This window comes from Miniopterus schreibersii (genome assembly GCF_964146895.1).
Source record: "Miniopterus schreibersii genome assembly, chromosome: 10".
Classification (NCBI taxonomy): Eukaryota; Metazoa; Chordata; class Mammalia; order Chiroptera; family Miniopteridae; genus Miniopterus; species Miniopterus schreibersii.
Genome location: NC_138110.1, coordinates 4,531,126 through 4,545,491, shown reverse-complemented (window position 1 = coordinate 4,545,491; position 14,366 = coordinate 4,531,126). Strand labels below are relative to the sequence as shown.

The 14,366-nt window shown below is 51.6% G+C and overlaps 1 protein-coding gene across 1 annotated transcript in view; it reads right to left on the bottom strand.

Annotated features, from left to right (window-relative positions):
- Window positions 1-14,366, bottom strand: part of BMP7 (bone morphogenetic protein 7) — a 76,481-nt gene that overhangs the window by 45,910 nt on the left and 16,205 nt on the right. The gene's annotated exons all lie outside the window — the stretch shown is intronic.

Genomic DNA, 14,366 nt, shown 5'->3' with positions numbered 1-14,366 from the left:
GGAATGGCCTGGACAAGGTACCAAGTAACCTCAATTCCCTCACCTAAAAAATGGGGAGGATAATTCTTTTTTTTGTTTTGTTTTGTTAATCCTTACCGGAGGATATTTTTTCCATTGAATTTTAGAGAAAGTGAAAGGGAGAGATGGAGGGAGGGAGAGAGAGAGAAAGGAGCATTGATGTGAGAGAGACACATCGATTAGTTGCCTCCTGCACGTGGTGGGATCGAACCTGCAACCCAGGTATGTGCCCTTCATTGGGAATCAAACCCGAAACCCTTTGGTTTGAGAGCCGATGCTCTAACCACTGAGTACACCGGCCGGGGAGAATAATCCTCCTGCAGTTGTTGTCAGAGGTAAGCGATCTAATTCACATATGTAGCTTACCTCTGGTAGGGCTAGATAACTGCGAGCTATTATTAGTCAGCATCAACCTCGCTCTGCCTACCAAGGTACCTTAGGCCCAAGGTCAGCCCTGGCTGCATGTGAGAATCACCGTGGGAGCTTTGAAAAAAATACTGGGTGTCCTGGCCCACTGGCTCTCTGGGAGCCTGTCTGTCATGTTGGCCACTTCCATCTCGGCAGATCTCAACTTCCCCAAGTGGAGGTGGGGCGCCAGAAGCTGCTGTTCTCACCTCGCTCCAAACCAACTGCATCAGTGTCGCTGGGAGGGTTCAGAGCCCCATGCTTTTTAGAGCACCCGGCTGTTTCTCACAGCAGCCAGGTTTACAACTGCAGACTTAGACTAAATGCAGAAAAGAGATGGCACTGTTGGGGGGAGGGGCCTTTGGAAAATGACTTCAGGACAAAATAAAGTGAAGGGCCTCAGTGCTTCTCCCTGACACAGGCAGTGAGACTGGACTAAGACATCGTGCCCATTTCACAGGTGATAAACACCGAGATGGGTATGAGCCCAAGGCCAGGTTTCTGGAAGTGGATCTGGGGCTCCCAAGGCTCATGCATCCTCTGGATCCGAACAGAGGAGGGATGAAGCTGGGCGTCATCAAGTGTGGGAAGATGCAGAACGGCCAGGCCCCGGAGGGTTCTGAGCATCTACAGACCCTTTCATCTCCTGGGAGACACAGCCCCAGCTGCCCTTCCCGCCTGGGGGAGGGAGCCAGCTTGACCAGAGGCGAGGAGAAACATGCCCAGCATGCTTCAGCTTAACGAGCCCAAGCTCTCAGGGTGGGTGGGGGCTGGAGCAGGACAGAGGCACACGGCCCCAGAAGTGGCAGCCCCAGGGCCCTTCCTACAGGTCTCCAGGGAAAAGATATGGGGGGGGGGGGTAAGGGCAGGAGGCACTGGGGAGTGATCTTGCGCATTAGGCTCTTCCCTCGGGGGCGGAGGGGGCAGGTGACATCCTCAAGGCCAGGGACTCTGGCTGGGCACAGGAGTGGCCCTGCCTCTGGACCACGGCCTCTGGAATCTGGGCTCTATGGGGAGAGCTGGCCAGTGGAAAGTGCTCTCCAGAAACCAGACTGTCCTCACACACACCCACTTTATCCCACAAGGAGCACTTCTCTCCCGACCCGATCCAAGAAAAAGGGACAGCTGAACTTGATGGCAAACAGGGCCATGGGGACTCTGGTTTATGAAGGCAGAGAGGGCAGGAGGGGGCTTTTGTGGCGGCTTCTAGGAAGTGCAGACCACTGGGCATCAGGAGCCTCAGGGGGGCGGGGGCGTGGCAAGCAGCCTGGACTCTGCCACCCTCGAGCTCAGTTACCCTGTACACCGGGAGGGAATACACCTGACACCAAAGAGGTGCCGAGTAGCCTGGCCAGAGACAGAGAGCGGGGACTCAGACCCAGGTGCCACCCACCCAGAGGCCTCAGCACGCATCTCAGTGGCGGTGCTGACAGCTGGGAAGGGGAGTTCCCTGCTGGTTTGTCAGAACTTTTCCATCGTATTACAGCATTTGTACAATATGTACACAACCAGATGTGTGCAGCTCTGCGACTGTCACAGAGGGAACCCACCCATGGAAACTCCCCAGATGGAGAGACGGAACATGCCCGGTGTTCCCTTCCTCTCCCCCAGTCTCTGGCCGCAGGTGCGCTGTGCTTGCTTCTGCACATTCCAAGCAGGGCTGATAAAGTGCCTTCCTCTGTGCCTGGCTGCCTCCCTCACCAGGGCTGGCGTGATTCGGCCCCACACTCACTGCTGTGGAACAGTCCACAGCCTGACTGTCCAGCCCTCGGGGAGCCCTGCTACAGTCCACGGCACGGGGGGTCTGTGATCCGGGCTGACGGCAGTGCTCGATGACCGCTCGGGCACCTGCACTTTGGCGAGCCTGGCACGCTTACCGAGAAGTGGACCTGAGTATGTTCAGCTGTGGTAATATCGCCAAGCTGTTCTCCCAGAACTGTACCCGAGAGATTGCTAAGAGGGTGCCAGGAGGGGACAGTCTATCTAGGAAGATGGGCAGAGCCTGGGGATGACAGGTGGCCTCCTCAGTGCTTCTCTTCAGGGGGCTGGGAGGGGGCAGTGAGGCAACAACTCCTGGAAAGAATCCTGTACTCGCAGCGAGCAGTCAGGTGCACCCACGCAGCACCCACCCCTGGGCCTCCAGTGAGGGAGCTCCCAGGGAACGTGTCCCACAGTGGCCCTGGTCCCACCACCCCACTCACTCCGAGGTCACCAAAGACCATCCTGTAACTAAACGGAAAGGACGCCCACGGTTATCCTCTTGCTGGACCTCCATGCAGCAGCATTCAGCTCGGCCCTCCCCCCTTCAAGAATCTCGCCTCCCTGTGGCTCCCTGAGCTGTGAGCATTCACGTTGCCCCCAGCCCACCACTCCGGCCACTCCTGGAAACATGCCCTTAGCTATTCCCATTTACGGGAGTTAACATGGAGCTGTGGAGATCAGGACAGCATTCCACAGGCCAGGCCCGCCCCCATGCTGACAGATGGCACAGATAAAGTCTCCATTTCCAGCCATCTCCCCTTCTCCTCCCCCAGCAGAGCCAACCCTCTGAAGGCCAGAAAGGCCCACGATGCTCCAACATTCAGCAAAGAGCGCTGCTCCTGTGATCACACAGAGGAGCTCCAGCATGATGCCTGGAGCACAGTCAGACTCCAACAAACCTCAGTTTCCCTGCTCCCAGTGCCGGGATAGACCACACCTCAAACAGCTCCTACCGGTAAATACAGCGACCAACAGAACAGAGAATGGGGGTTGGGAACCCTGGTCGGTTTACAATAAAGTTGGATGAAGAATCCAGAAGTGCAAAAAAAAAAGTGTGCTTATGAGTGCCTGCTCTGTGATGGGTCCCACATGGAAGTCTGCCAATCTGATGGACCCGGTGAAGCAGGATGGATCCCTATTTTACAGATAAGGAAACTGAGGCTCAGGGAGCCAGGTAAACTTGCACAAAGTCACAAGTTAGGTGAGTGGCTGAACTCTAACACCCACACTTTTTAAAAAATATATATAACTTTATTGATTTCAGAGAGAGGAAGGGAGAGGGGGAGAGAGAGACAGAAACATCAATGATGAGAGAGTCATTGATCGGCTGCCTCCTGCACCTCCCCCACCTGAGGATCAAGCCCACGACCTGGGCATGTGCCCTGACTGGGTCCTAGGTTGATGCTCAACCGCTGAGCCACGTCGGCTGGGCCAAAACCCACACTCTTGACCTTTACATTCTTTGGAGCCAGGTGGCCTGAGTTCCAGTCTCAGCTGTGCACTAGCTGTGTGGCCTTGGCCAGCTTAACCTCTGTGTGTGTCCCCTTCCTCCAGGATAATAATAAAGGCCCTTTTGCATAGAGTTGTTGGGAAGACCACAGGAGCTGGCACTTACAACAGAGCTTGGCAAATGGAAAGCAATTCGTGTTGGCCTTTGTTACAGGGCCTCTAAAACAATGAGCCCAGAGAACGTCCACCAGTGCAGAAGAATTCATGTGTGCGTGTGGGTATTTACATAGTTCAGCCAAGATAACTTTATTTGGGGAAAAAGTGCAATAGAGCAAACAATACAGAAACGTTTGAATAAGCATGACATTGACACAGGTACAACTGCTAAAGCCACACACCCAGTGAAGAAAGAAAACATTGATACATAATCACAAATATAAAGTTTATTGCAGCAGGTGTCCGTGTGGCTGTTTTAGCATATAAGATAAATGCATCTTAACTGTTAAGAGACAGAAGCTATCAGACAGTTAAGATAGCAGGGTTATAAAATTTCTTTTTTTAAAAAGATAAATGAATAAAGTGTCCAAGTGAACTTCTTGCCACACTTGCAGGCTCTTTGGGATGGCTTGGAGTGAATTTTCTTCTTTAATTATTTTAAGACAACAAAGAGGCATGAGCCACATCGCCTGTTCTTCCTGAAACCCACATCATCAATTGTTCTGAAAATAATTTTGTGATTTACCAAAGAAAGAATAGTCATTTTTTAAAAAGAACAGTGAGTAATTCCAAGTACAGCCCAAATTCCAAGTTTGGTCTTCCCAAGGGTTCAACTCTATGTGGGAGCCACTCCACAGCATGGACTCCACAGCATTTCCTTCAGGAATCAACAGTTTAATCAGCACCTCAAAGGTATAGATGGAAGCACATGTGCCCTTTTAGGGGAAAAGCACTTCTTAACACTGTCTTCTTAAACTACCAGACTGATTACCCAAAACTTGCACTTTAAAATAAGTGTCCAGTGTTGATGTCTCCCTGTGCCCATAAAAAAAACTTTATGAATATAATTGGGCTTCCTAAGAAAATCCAGAGCCTGGAAATGCAGCTTTTCCCCCACTGCTCTTTACATTCCAGCACCCCAGCAGCTCCAAGAGCTCACAGGCATTAACAAAGACTTTCATCTTGAAAAGATTAAAGGGCCCAAATCCCCAAGACCAAACGATAAGTCCAAAGAACGTGGATTCTGGAAAGCACCATCCTGACAGCGACCAGCCCTGTGACTGTCCCCAAAGCTGATCCTAGTGTCCTTTCATAAAAGCCTCAAATAATAACCCTAAAGCTGGCCCTGGGAGGGGGAATTCTGGGCAGCAGAGCGTCAATAAAGGGTAGAGGCAGGTGGGACAGGAAGCCACACACTGGGTGTCAGCTCTCATGATCCCTTAACATTCAGGGACGACCTCTGCCCCACATGCAAGTCCAGTCTGTGCCCCAGTTCTTCCAACCTATGAGTTATGTGGACGGCCTTCAAACAAGTCCCCTTTAAGCTGGAGTCAGGTTGCTCCCTTTGCAACCAAGGCAGCTCTGAGAAAAGCAATCATGAGCCCACTATATACATGCCCGGAAAGGGACGGGCAGGAAACACACCCAGGTAATAGTGGTCATCTCCAGGTGACCATTTGGCATGAAAGATGCTGTATTTAGACTTGGATAATTTCCAAATATCAGATGACCCCTTGGACCCTAGAAACAGGGACAATGACTATCTCCATCCTGAAGTCCAGTGTCCAGCACAGCCTGAAAGTTAGGAGGGCTCCATACATCTATTGGATTGAATACATCTCTCTTGGTGTAATTCCCGTCTAGTCTTTAAGTGAGCAGTTATATTCATAATGTACATCCAGTGAAGCGTACAGATCAGAAGTGGTCCTGAAGCTTGATGAACTTCCTCAGTGTAAACACCAGAGCAGGACACAGAAGTTCACTAGCAGCAAGGACATCCCCAAAAGGCCCCTCCCAAACACCAGCCCCTTCTCCCCAGAGGTGACAGCCTCCCTAACATGCAACACCACAGGCTCACTTTGCCTGCTTGGCGCTTCCCTTCTGCATCTGCTGCCTCCACTCGCCTACCCCCCACCCCATGTGGCTGCTCGTAGTGGTAGCTCATTCATTTCCACTGCTGTAGAGGGCTCCATTGTACGGATAGCCCACAGTCCATTTTTTTTGATGGGCAGTTTCCAGTTTGGGACTGTTACAAGTTGCGCCATGATGAATATTCGTGCTTGGGCCTTTTGGTGAACACATTTCTACTGGGTGGACGCCATGATTGCCGGTCAAAGGGCTGGTGCTCGGCTTTAATATGTACATCTCACTGTTTCTGTGTTAGAAATTTGGGGGTAACAGGGTATGGAGCCAAATGAGACATCACCCCTAAAGAAAGAGCTCCTGTTAGTTTATTTTAATATACCCTGGTGCATTTGTTTAGGTGTGAGGGCGGTGGGAGCTCTTCACAGAAAGGGGTGGAATGGAAGAATGTTCAGGAAGTTAAGGAAGAATTGGGGTTGACCAGCCCTGGGGACAGGGAAGGCCACGGGAGGCAGAGGGAACAGCATGACTGAAAGCCTGAGAGACAGAGCATGTTGGTGAGTGGTAAGAAGTCTGTTGGAAATAACAAGAAAAGGGCGGTTAGTTCCTCATTGAGAAGGTTCGTGGATGCCATGATAGGGGGTCAATCACTGACACCATCAACCATGGTTGGTTTGGTCCATTGTTAGGCTGGATGGTGCCTTGATCAAACCTGTTTTAGCTAGAGGACTGGCAATACTGTGAGAACAGAGACAGGGAGAGCAGAGGAGGGTCTGGGGCAGGGATGATGCATATCCAGCACACGTGCCCCCTTTCTCCCTTCCTATACCAGGGCAGGCATCACTAAACAATCACACACTCTTTGCTTCAACCTGGCACTCGGGCAGCCACTACCAATCCTGGCTGCCTGAGAAATGACTGTATTTCCCACCCCAGCTACGGACTACAGAAGAGATAGAATGGACAGGAAATGAAGCTAGGAGAATGGACAGAAGTCAACACTGATCAAATGAAAGCATTTGAAGGGAGAGGGCCAGAGAGGGGATGTCCTCGGCCAGCTAGGAATGCATGATAGGCAATAATGCCACCAGCAGATGTAAATATTGTAGGCATAGCTCTGCAGGTCAGGTAGGAGGAAAGAATGCAGGTTGTTGCGGACAGGCTACACTTGAGGTGACCTCTGGGCAACCCAAGTAAAAAACTTGATTGAAGTTGAAAGAAGAGAGGTCTGAAACCCTGGCAAGAAAGTTCAAGTTTGGGGCTATTGAACTGAGCTTAGGATAGTTTTGTGGGGAAAATACACAGACAATGAGAAGGACAAGCACAGCCTTGGGCTGACATCAGGGCTGCGTGGGAGATGGAGAACATGGCCACCAGAAGAACCTGGCCCCGGGGAAGAAGCAGGACTGAGGACAGGCAAAATAAGATGACCGATGGTGGCCAGATTCAGATATAAAGGGACCGGGAGACCATTCACTGGATTTGGTCATCAGCAGCTCACAGACCTCAGTAAGCAGCTCTCATGGGGACATCCAGGCAGAAAAGAAACCTGAGGGGCAAGATAGCGGCCATTTGCCGATGACACATTCGCATTGTGGGAGGGGAACTGTCAGCCATACAAAGCCGTCTTCACTTCCTCCTCAAGACGCTCTCCTGGCCCAGGCGAGGAAGAGCCAATAAATGGTTAAATAACCAACTTAATCGCCCAGCAGCTCCTTCCAAAACTGTGTGGTTTTCAGAAAACACTGGTTAAGCTTCAGACCATGTGATCTGCCCCCAAAGATGCCACTAAGCTGAGATGGGACCAAATATTTTATGAGCAAAGGCACGCTTTCCAGGTCACACCTGCAAGCCCAGCGTTAGGAGCCTGGCCTCCATAAGCTCAGACTGGACAGAGGAGCCCCAGTTACGGCGGGACACACCCCTGAACCCCCTGAGGGAGAAGAAACAGACCAGAGTCCACAATATAACCAGAAGCTGGAAATGAGTTTTCAAGGACCCTCGACTGCCGAGAACCCCCCACCCCAATTGAGCTCTGACACATCCCACCGGACCCCTCCCTTCCTCCTACAGGAATACAATTCATCCAGAAGGTTCTGGCTCGTGCGGAATTCACTGGAGCTGACGCCACCAGGGCTGCCTTCGGGAGGTGACATACACCCGCAGCCTCGGGATGTGAAATTCGATGATGGCTCTTCACTCGCTCAAAGACTCACACGGCAGGTGAAGGCGCGCGCAAGGCCCCAGGGGCCAGCCAGGGGCCCGCCAGAGACCAGCCGCCCTCGAAGCGGAGCAGAGGCAGCTACTGGCGCAGGGACACCTCTGCCCACAACAGGGGCGCATGCTCCGCGCTGCACGCGGCTCCTGCAGAAGGGACGGGGGCCAAGCCCAGAGGAAGGGACATCGCACACAAGCCTAAGCCGCCGGCCGCGCCAAGCCAACACCCCGTGTCTCCTTGCGCCCGGTGTGCTCACCCAGCAGGTCTTTCTGGAGCGTCCCACTGCTGTTGACCTGCGGGAGGGCAGAAGCCGGTAAAAAGCCGGGTTAGGCTGCGGTGTCACCTACCTAACCCCCAAACCACGTGGCGGCCACATAACACAAAAGTAACCATCGTGACCGTTCTTAAGCATACAGGTCAGTAGTGTGGAGTCCATTCTCGGCGCGATGCAAACAACACCCGGAGCTCTTTCACCTCGCAGAACTGCAAGTCGGTACCCATCGGACAAGTCCCCATCCCCGCCACCGCAGCCCCTGGCCCCCACCATTCTCCTTTCTGTCTCTATTTTTGTTTATCCATCCATCCATCCATGGACACTTGGGGTGCTTCCACCTTTTGGCTGCGAATAATGCTGCTATGAACATGGGTGTACAAATAGCTCTTTGAAACCCTGCTTTTAATTCTTGTGGATATAGATCCAGAAGTGGGATTGTTGGATTACATGGTAATTCTCTGTTTAAGTTTTGAGGAACATTCACACTGTTTTCCACAGAGGCTGCACCATTTTATATTCCCACCAACAGCACACAAGGGTTCCAACTGCTCCAACCCTGGCCAACACTTGTCATTTCTGATGTTTTGTTTTAATAGCAGCCATCCTAATGGGTGGGAGATGGACAGTCACCACTATAAAAGCTTTCCCACTGGCCGGGATGCCATATCCCATGTCACACATATCATCTCATTGAATCCTTGTAACACTCCTGCTCAGAGGCAGCACACACATCGTGTCCAATTTACAGATGAAGACAATGAGGTTCAGAGAGGTAAAGTCTCTTGCCCATGGCCATACAGCTGGTGTGAATACCTGTATGGTCTTCAGCACTTGGCCACACTCTCTCCCCCAAACCGTGAACCACCCCGATCTTGTAGCTATGAAAACGATTAAATAAGGACAGCTCTGAAGTATACCAAGCGCTTGGCACACAGGATGTGTTCACAACATTAATCTCCTTAAAAAATGAACTCAGAGTCCGAAGACTGCATCCCACTCAGGTCCCTCTCTGGTTCGTAAGTTTTGCTCCCACCCAAATGCCAGAGTCACCCTTGATCGAGGCTCAGAGCCTGAAGATTTTGTAGCATTAACCTGTCTCCCTCCATCCCTCCCTAGTCCCCCCAAATCGGGGGCCAGGGCCCTGCCTGGCAAAAGGCACACAAGAGGCATTGTCTCCCCGGCCCCTGAAGTGCCGCTTCAACTCTCGAACTTTCCACCAAATGCTTGGGCTGCCAGCAAGACCACCTGGAGTTGCAGTGCCGGGCTCCGAGAGGGTCTTCAGAGACACTGCGTCCTTGTTAGATGCGGGGGCTGTGTCCTGAGACGCAGGTGTGTAGGCAAGACCTCTGGCAGCCTGGCTCTTTGTCATCAGCGTTGCAGGCCGCACAGATGTGGGGGTAGGGGTGGGGGTGGGGTGGGGGGGAGAGAATTACTGTACCGCAAGATTAAACACTTCAGTGTCAACATGTGTGCAGTGTTGCTCAAACAATGTTATCATTGTGAATTGAATGGACCAAAGGGTTTAGGGGATGGGTGGGGAGAGGGAGGAAAGATGGGTTTAATTATCTCCAGGGCTGAAGCCAGTTGTTTGCCTAAAAAGACCCAGACGCTGTAGAGCTGAAAAGAAAAACGGGCTGTAAGTGTATGTCAATATTTCCGATGTAAACCGAGGCAGCCACCCTTCACGCCCTGTCTCCTCAGAGGGAGGAACTCAGCCCCCAGGGATCTCTGGGTCCCAATCCCACCCTTGGCTAACTGAAAATGAGGGAAAGGAATGGAAACTAGTCACTATTTTCAGCTAAACCAGCAATTGTCAACCAGGGGCAAGTGTGTCTTCCTCGCCCCCACTAGGGGACATCGAGCAATGCCTGGATTCATTCCGTATGCGCCACTGGCTTCTGGTGGGCAGAGGCCAGGGACAGTGCTAAACATCACGCAATGCACAGGGAGCCCCACTGCCAACCATGCCGAGAGGGGACACCTGAGCTCACCGGCAAACCGCAAGGGGGTCAGGAAACCTGGGGTCTGGGCTCTCAGCCAGCGGGGTGGGACCCCAGGACCTCACTGGACCTCAGTTTTTCCCTCTGTATCAAAGGGATGGATTGAATTGGCCTGAAGTCCCTTTCTCTTCTATTAGGTTGTACCCTACAAAGTTGCCAACATTCTACCAATTTTGACCTACATTTGGTTCAACCAAATACTTCTAAATTTGAATCCTACATCTGTGCTGTCCACCATGGCAGCCACTAACCACATGCGTCTACTGAGCACTTGAAATGTGGCCAGTGTGGCCGGGAACTCGACATTTACATTTATTTCAGTGTAATTAATTTAAGTCGAAGTCGCCGCATGTGGCCAGTGGCTCCTGTCCTGGACAGCACAGGCACAGAGCACTTTTGGAGCCACAGAGAGTTCTGTCTCACAGCACCCGCTACACTACAGCGTCAGCGCACTGACATAAAGATGACAGGAAGCAATGCAATGACATAAAGGCCTTGTTGCCAACGAGCATCTGGAAGGATGTTCTCAGAGACAGACGAGAAGCTTTTTCCTCAGAGAGAAATTCTATGGAAGAAGGGAGAATTTAATTCTAGATCGTGCGAGAGGTCCGGGATGGACACTGGTGGCTCCCTGGCTCTCGGTTCTGTCTATCAAACAGGAGGGACGACTCTGTTCAGCCACAGGGCCACGTGGGAGCTTGTCACTTGGTGAATCACATCATATTGGGTAATCATCAGAGACACCAAGTTCAAGCACAGGGGCAGGGGCTTTGCTCCAGGACACTGGCCCCTCGGCCCCTCCCCCTGGGCTGAGCCCCACGGCCGGCCACCCACCCCTCCCAGCCCCGTTCGTTTTCTTCCTAGAACTTAACCACTCTCATTATTTTATTGATTGGCCTGTTGACCTGAGTCTTAACTGTCTTCTAGGTTTTAACTCCAAGAGAGTGAGACCTGAGGGTAGACACAAACATAGGCATCCACCGTGGGGCGAGGCTGGGGTATGGGAACCCACTCAAGCGCCCATGGGTGCTAGAAAGTCCCTCCTCACCTGTAAAATGGGAGGCTGATGATAACAATACTGACTAGTGGGTGGTGTCCCAGCGTTTTCAGTCCAGGAGGCCCGGGAGGCCAGGCAGGGGCCCTGCTTGCAGAGCTGCTGGCGTAGGAGCGCCTGCGGAGCAGGGCACACGGCAAGGTGGGGAGCGCTGGTAACCCTTACCGCTTGCCCTCCCTCCACCATCTACCGGCTCCTGGCCTGGCCCTGGGCAGCCTATCAAGTGCCTCAGTGAAGACACTTTGGAAACATGCCCCGCAGGCTCCCTCAGGACAAAACCCCCATCTTGGCCTCACTCAGCTCGGGAAGCAGCAGGGACTGGCGCAGAGATGGGCCGGGGGACCTACCGCCCGGGTCTAAACACAGGCCCCGCCAATCCCTGCCAGTGACTCAGGACCAGGTAACCCACCTTTGGGAGGCTCAGCTCCCCCCTCCATAAAATGGGGGCACTAATAGTCCCCAGGTAATGGGGCTATTGTGAGAATTCAAGAAGACAGAGGCTATCAATCATGGGAGCAGCCGGGGTGGGGAGAGGAGGACAGGAGGGTGCCTGCCCAGACCTTCCCCCAAGGCAGCCAGAGAGGCCTCGGTCAGCTGGGCAGGCACAGCTGGTTTCAGGTACTTTAGAAGCAAATCAAATCAAATGAGAATTTATAATCCTTCCTGGGGTCTGGGTTCCATCAACCTAAACTCATTAGGCCCTGGCGGTGCAGGTGCAGCGAGGAGACTGTTCTGCGTTTCCTTCATGCCAGCTCCCGTCTCCCTTTCAAAATAAGAGTCTTCAAGAGCCTCTTTCGTGTTCACATTTTCACAACCTGCGCTCGAATCCCCAAGCTGAACTATCAGAACACCCTCAAAACCGCACTGTTGTCCTTCGAACCTACTTCTGGTACAGGAAGGAGAACCCGAGATCAAACCAAAGATTGGTTTTGAAATTACATTTTGGGTCCCCAGCTGAATGTCGCCAGTACAGTTGCAAACAGGCTTCCGGTTCTAAATGAGGTCATCTTTCCAAATCATTGGAAGTGATTAGTGATTTAAGAGAATTCCTGTACGATGAAATGTACATAAAGCTTTAAAACAGGCGAGACTGACCTATGCCACTAGAAGACCGGACAGTGGTCACCCTGGGCGAGCTTGTGAGGGGATTCTGGGAGTTGATCACGTTCTGTTTCTTGCTCTGGGCATTGGTTACCCAGATGTGTTCTCTCTGCAAAAACCCCTAACTGTTCTTGATTTGTGCTCGGCTCTGCACACACATCACACGTTAATAAACAGTTTTATTAACGATAAACGTTGGCTGGCTTTCTCCAGGTGCAGTACTCAAGGAGTATTTGTCACCATAGTTCCTCTATCAAAGGAGGTGCAAGCAATTGAATGGCAGCTCTTTGGGGAGAGATACCACCACCTTTATCAATTTTAAGACATCTTGGTTTCAGAAACACTGATAATCAAAGAAATGGGATATTATGCCTAAAGCACACAGCTATAAAACCTTAATGAGGCTTCCTACTGCCCTCACACATGACCCTCCCATTAGAAGGCAGTTTACTAACCTGTTCCAAACCCATTCTTCGCTGAGAAGTAGTTCAGGATCAAGGCTAAGAGGGAGGGATCGGTAACTAAACCTCCAAATTCAAATACACTCCCTGGCTATCCTGGGCCAGCTTCTCATGGCTCTGTGCTCACTTTTCTGGTCTATAAAATAATAGAACCCCACCTGAATGGTCATCATGGAAATTATTATTAAATATCATTAAAATGGCTAACACAGCTATAATAGTGGGCATACCCCCCAACCCCTCAACCAAGCTGGAAGGGGTCAGAGGCTGACTCCCAGCAACCGTGTTTATGTAGCATGACCTGCCTTCTGGACCCAGCTGACTCATGAGTGAATGTGTGATTGGCGCTGCCTGAGTCGCTCCCCAGGAATTTTAGTTGGGTGCAGGAGCTCAACCATGTCATCAAGAACTCAAGTTTCTTCTGCCTTTTGGCTCTGCTACTGTCTGCACATTGACATTTAACCCTTAGGCTTGTTGCCTCATGGTCACAAGATGCCAGCCGTGGCTCCAAACATCACAGAACCACATTCAAGGCAGGAAAAGGGGGGAATGGATAGAGAGTTCTGTTTACTCAGCTGTCACTCATCAGGAAGCAAAATATTTTTCACAACCACCTCCCACCCCTTTCTACCCCTAGCGGACTCCCTCCCATGTCTCACTGGTTAGAACTGCATCTGTGACCATTTCAACCTGCTAGGGAGGCTGGGAAAGCAAGTGTGTGGGTAGCCAGGTAGTTGTAACTACTAGTGGGTATGAATAGCCAGCTTTCTCCCAACAGGCAGGGGAGTGGAGGAATCAAGTTCAGCAGAGAGGCAAGAAGAAAGCTGCTCAGTACAGAGTTGAGGGGTGTAGAGAGTAACCCCTGGATTCTCTGAGGACCTTCTAGTTGCTGGTGAGTCCTTCCCCAAGGCTTGGGAATGCATTGATTTCCTTTCCTTTTGTTTTTCCTCCTTAAACTAGCTTGAACATATTTCTTTTGCCTAAAACAAAAGAATTCTGTTACATGTAATTTGGTTCACACCAAACTCTGCCCAAAAACAACCGCTGAGAATAGCTTCTCCCCCCTTCCCCCAGACCATCTCTTCCAATGAGTGGCCCTACGGATACAGCAGACACTCCCACTTCAGTGTCTCTTGCAAACAAGCACAGGCAACCCAGGTGCCCAGGACCCACTTACTGGAAAAGTTCTTTCACGCTCTCACTGTACCTACAAGGCGCTACCAAGCAGGCCTTTCTGCCAAGCAGCTCTCCACCCTTGGTGAGCAAACAATGACACAGATTCTTAAAATGCCTTGAGTATCTCGATCAGTTCATCTTCTATCCACCCGGAAAAAGGAGCCACCAGTCCCACAAGCAGAACTTGGACCAAGCCCCACCCCGGCCTCTGCGTCCTCCCAGGGGACAATGATTCCTGATTTGCTCGGGTCATTTCCAAGAACTTCAGCCTCTTACTTAAGGAGATCAGGAGGGTTCTGTAGATAAAATAGTTTGTTTTCAGCAAACAATTGGCCGTTGGCTGGAGTCCCACGCACACTTCAAAGTTAGG